The 5,864-nt window shown below is 41.0% G+C and overlaps 1 pseudogene; it reads right to left on the bottom strand.

The window, feature by feature from the left end:
• Positions 1–4,837: 4,837 nt before the first annotated feature.
• LOC103268379 lies at positions 4,838–5,582 on the bottom strand (annotated as a pseudogene).
• Positions 5,583–5,864: the final 282 nt, after the last annotated feature.

Raw genomic sequence — 5,864 nt, 5'->3', positions numbered from 1 at the left:
CTCTACAATAAATCAAAAATTAGCCAGGCGTGCTAGTACGCGCCTGTAGTTCAGGCTACTTGGAAGGCTGAGGCTGAAGGATCGCCCAAGCCCAGCAGGTCGAGGCTGCTGTGGCCGGGTGCATGCCACTGCACTCCAGTGTGGGCGACAGAGTGAGGCTCCAACTCAAAAAATAAAAAATAAATAAAAATAAAATAAAAATTAAAAAACAATGGCAACTATGTTCAGACCCTGGCTTTGCTTGGCTGAGTACTCTGGTGAAATCATAAAACTTCTCAGGACACTGGTGACTCCCCCGAGTCTGAAAACAACCTGTCTTGTGGGTTGATGTGAGGATTAAAGGACAAAATTAAAAGACAAAGTGAATTAAAGCCACTGACATATTTTTAGAGGCTAAAGTAATTATTTGCCCAAGATCATACAACCAGGGTGGAGTCAGAAGTCAGACCTACATCTTTTCCTGTTAAATCAAGCTCTGTTCATTCACTCCTAGAGGATAGAGGATCACAGGTGAGGATGTGAAACTGGGGAAGGGGAGTTGCAGTAAAGAAGAGAGGATAGACACAATTGGTATTGAGGGATAGGATTGCAAGGACTTGGCAACTGATCCAATTAGTGCTGGAATGTGCCTTTTGCATGAATTTCTGTAGAGAGCATGTTCTAGAGTGTGTAATGGGCACATGACTGACTTCAGGGCCATGCTGGCACAAGGCAAACACTGTGCATCTATACCAAATATTCAATGATGGGCACAGGCCAAAAGGACTGGTAGTATCTGTTTCTGATTCAGTTCTCTGGTGTTGCTTCATGTAACTCTGGAACTTTGTATCTCATTTGTGGCAAAATACAACTTTGAAGAAAACGTTTGTAGAGAATGGGATGACTTCCTTCCTCCAGATTCTTCCCTGTCAGGAATCTGCAGTATCCTCTGTGTTCCATATGAAAGTCAGATGAAGGAAAGTGATTTTTTCTCAAGCAATGCATGGCATCTGACTATGTTAAAACAGATAAAAGGGAAATGATATTTAACAGAAATAAAACTGGAGGCTGGGCTCGGTGGCTCAGTCTGTAATCCCAGTGCTTTGGGAGGCCGAGGTGAGTAGATTGCCTGAGCCCACGGGTTCGAGACCCGCCTGGGCAACTTGGCGAGACCTCATCTCTACAATAAATCAAAAAATGAGCCGAGCGTGGTAGCGCGCTCCTGTATTTCCAGCTACTTGCAAGTCTGAGGTGGAAGGATCGCCGGAGCCCAGCAGGTCGAGGCTGCGGTGGCCGGGAGCGGCCACTGCACTCCAGTCTGGGTGACAGAGTGAGACTCCAACTCAAAAAGAAAAAAAAACTGGAAAAATTGACAATACACTAACTTGTGTTGTCAAGGACATCCACCTATTTTCCTCCCATCCCATCCCTCTTTTTAAAACACAAAACTCTTCATATTATTAAAAAGAAAGTCCTTTGTACATCAAATCAGTATATTGTTCAATCACATTTCCTTTGCTTTCAGAGTCAAGTTGCAGGATATTACGTGATAGTTTGATGTACTTGGTGGAAATGTCAGCTTTCTCTACCTGTTTCCACTCTTTTACAAAAGTCGTGCTGCTCTCACTATACCAAAGTGTACCACATCCCTCTCTTCCAAGGTGGGTGATGAAGGCCTCAGCTCTACTGTGAAGGTTGGTGGGGCCATTAGGTCTAGGAAAAGGGGTAGGGTGAGATGCTCCTCCCCTCCTTCACATGGATGCCTCCAACAGTAGAGCTCAGCCCAACTGTTGAGAAACTTTGTTTGTCTACTGCATTCTTGTTTGTACTCCAGGTTTATTCAGAAAGAAAGAGAGACAAGGAGAGAGAAGAAGGGAGGGAGGAAGAAAGGAAGGGAGGGAGGGAAGGAGAGAGGGAGGGAGGAAAGAAGGAAAAGAAGAGGAAAAGGTGGAAGAGGAAGAAGAAGGAAGAGAGGGAGGAAACAGAAGGAGGAAAGGAGGGAGGGAGGGAGGGAGGGAGGGAGGGAAAAGGAAGGATGATGGGATCACAAACTGGCATTCCACTGCAAACTTGACTAATGAAGTTGAATTTCCTACCCTGAGATCAGTCTTTCCAACTGTGAAATGGCACAGTTTCATTTGACACTACCTGAAGGATATTTGGATAATGTTAAAAGTCACTTACATTTTACATACCATCTTTTCTTGAGAAAAACAAAGTGCTGATGACATATTTTTCATAGACTATGCATTATCCCAGGAATGTAGATATTATATCAAGTTTTCTCATCATCAACCAAACTTACCTTTTATGAGAGGACCTCTGTTTTATGGTATTTTAAAATTAACTTTCAAAGGCAAAACAAAAATCCATATTTTTTTCTATATTAATCATAGGGACATATTTTAATTGTTTTTTAAAATGAGATCAGTGAAAATTCCAGTGAGCTTTTAAAAATGGGGAGTCTTTTAAAATGCACCTAGCATCTCTAACTTTCCTTAGTGACCCAAAGCAAATACCACAAATCTAACCCCTCCCTTCCAGAGGAATGGTTTCATTGAAAAATTAGAAAAAACAGATGTGGAGTACATTTAACTCATTCTACCTTCAATGTACTATTTTTAGTAGGCAAACTTCTCATCATTAGACTGTTTTGTTTTCGGTTCTGCCCAAAGACTTCAGAATGTTTGATTTTTGTGTTTTCTTCATAATAAATAAACATAATTTACATTGCTTTGATCTGACCAAATAATCTTACAATACAGAGGTATTTTCTTTTATTGCTTCTTAAATATTAGTTGGTTTTTTTTTTTTGCTTCCTAAATATTAGTTAATGGACTTGAAACCACCTGCTTTTGTGATAAATTATAAGACTACACACACACACATGTGTCCACGTGTGTATGTGTGTGTGTGTGTATCCTCTTTCTTGAAGACTTTGCTAATCTGACCTGAGAGGCCTTTTAATGGACTATGAAAAGAGTTTCCCTCCTCCTCTTTTAAATCAAAGTCTTTCATCTTTTGTTTATACATGATACCTTAATCAAATGGGATACTTTGACTAAATTTATTAAAAATCAGAGAGAATCATTTTTAAACAAATAAGAAACTGAAACTTGTAACTGATTATGGTGAATAGATTATCCAGTGCATATGTAAACTATTACTTTGTAGTGTTAGCTGTTTTATAAGAAATAATTTCCCCATAAGAAAATCTTCTTTAAAAGAGACTTTTCAAAGAAGGAAAAATCTAGTAATTGAGGCACTTAGCAATACAGTGAAGTGCTCCTTGAAAGTTGAGGAAAGAATTAGTAGCATTTTCTTAGACTTTGTACACATTACTGGTTACCATGGCCACATCAATTCAAGGTTATTTAAGAGCAAACAACATAAAAATTGGCACAATGCAATGAAGAATATAAACAATTCCAAATCCTTTGGCATCCTTCAGTGAAGTCCTATTAGAATCTGTTTGACCTTGTCTTCACCTCCTGTGAAATAACTGTATGCATGTATATATGTATGTATGCAGGTAACTTCTGGAATGCCGTAAAGATTACTGGTCCTGATGGGTTATGAAAATGTCTAAACTCTGTGATTATTATTATTATTAGTTTTTAGAGGGACTGGTTCTTTATTTCAAAAAGACACATCAATATGCAGTATCAAAACAGGTACACTATTGGTATCTCTTTCTCCCGATTGGCCCCAAAGAGATGACACCAAAGGAGAGTACATTTTAAGTCAATATGCTGCAGGATGTACACCTAACAGATTTCATAGAAACCTTGCCAAAAAGTGGGGACTGGATAGGGAAAGAAACTTCAAAGATCAGCATACTGCCAGTCCACAAATTGTAGGCTCTCACAGCCAGATGGGGTGGCCAGGGCACCCCAAACCCAAAGAAGTCAAGTTTTAAAATAATATAAAATTTAAAGAGTTTTATACACAGGCTATTCAAGATTTCTCCAGCACTGGCTGATACAAAGCACAATGAGATGGCACTTTTAGAGACAGCAGCTTCAGACCCCCAAAAGGGCAATGAGATGAGTTTCATATGGCTAAATCAGTAGCAAAAATCATAATTTTCTTTCAAAGATGCAGGATAGCAATTAAGTGGGCACATAATCCATTCTGTGAGTGGTTGGAAAGGGGGTAGACATAAGTCAAAAATTTGGTCTCAGAGGTCTCACCATCTTAATTTGGTCACTTCTAATAAAAAAAATAAAAATAAAGTTGTCCAAAGACACCTTAATGCTGAAAACCTGAACAGCACATTTTTGTTGTTGTTTTGGCTAACTCCTCCTGAATCACCTTTCTGGTTTGGCTAGTACTTTGTACAGAGCAATGAGGTTTCCCACAGTGGAGACTTTTCCTGGGCTCTGTTTGTTTCTCAGTAAGGCAGGCCCACACTATTTTCCCTTCTCCATGGAGAGGGTAATCTGTGTTAAGCAAAAAAGTCACCTTCCAAAAGAGAAAAAAGGATTAGTTTGCTGCTTCAGAGCTGCGGAATTATTTGGAATGTTTTTACCAACGGTTGCTTCAAAACAACAACAACAAAGGTTAATGACAAAATGTATACATCACACCATGCTTTTAAAGACATTTTGCATTGTGCTCACATTCTCTTAAATGTTGTTCCCAAATGTGCTCAGCCTCTAGACCAGCTAGAATCTCTGGGAAGTGGCAGAAACAGTTTGGGGGAAAAGTTGCAGGGGCGTGGAGGGAATGGTGAAAGGAGAAAGTAGCCTTCCGGTTAAAGATCAACCCTCAGGTTAAAGGTCAGCTTCTGGCCGGCTGGCCTCAGGTGGAGTCAGGGTCAGAGGGAGGAGCAGCAGCAGGGTGAACCTGGGGTGCTCTACATCTCATTCAGGTCAAGTAGAGTCTGGTTCAGCATCCTTTGTGTACAGAGGTGCTCCTGTTTGGTGCATTTCAGTTTATCCTCCAAATCATCAATTGTCTTTTCCAGCTTGGCTACCGATCTCTCAGCAAACTCAGCACGGGTCTCTGCCTCCTTGAGCTTATCAGTAAGAATCTTGATCTCTTCCTCATATTTGTCTTCTTCTTGAGAGTACTTTTCTTCAGTAGCACTCAGACACTTCAGGTTCTAGTCCATCAGTCTGATCTGCTCATCCATCTCTTGGCAACAGGATTCTGCCAGCTCAGCTCGCTCCTCTGTGCATTCCGGGCCTCCTTCAATAATCACCAACTTACGAGTCACCTCTTTGTATTTCCTATCTGCCTCTTCTGCAGTGTGCTTAGCTTCTTTGAGTTGGATTTCTGGAGTTCCATCTTTTCTTCATCTTTTAAGGCCCGGTTTTCAATAACCTTCATACCTCTCTCACTCTCATCAGCAGCTTTTTCTGCTTCTTCCAGCTTTTGCAGGGCAGTGGCCAGGTACTCCTGAGCATGGTTCAGCTCTCTTCGACCAGCTAGATCCTACGGTTCAAGGAGGTCACCTCAGCCTCAGCCTGTTGCCAGGCCCACCTTTCTCCTTCCATTTCCTGCTGCAGGCGCCGGGCTCTTTCTTCTGCATTATCCGCCTGCTGCTGCAGAACCTGGATGTTGCACTTCACTGCCTTGAGGGTGGTGATTCCAGCCATGGTGCACACCCAGCTGCCACTCAAACTCGGTTCCTGCTTCCTCTGCTTGGCGCTGCAGCCGCTTCTCCTAAACTCTGTGATTATTTTTGAAAATCTTCCTCAATTCCATTTGGACATGAATGAGAACAAGGTAAAGGACCAGTGCTATCATAAGCATAGCAATATGTTTTAATACTAATTAATTTACTCATCTAATTAACATATTTATTTAATTAATGCTGAATACCTAGCAGGTGGTAAGCACCTTCTACATACTAAATCTTCAAATATTAATACAGCATT

This window comes from Carlito syrichta, unplaced genomic scaffold, assembly GCF_000164805.1.
Source record: "Carlito syrichta isolate Samal-C Ts95f unplaced genomic scaffold, Tarsius_syrichta-2.0.1 Scaffold308821, whole genome shotgun sequence".
Lineage (NCBI taxonomy): Eukaryota > Metazoa > Chordata > Mammalia > Primates > Tarsiidae > Carlito > Carlito syrichta.
This window is presented reverse-complemented; position numbering and strand designations above follow the sequence as displayed.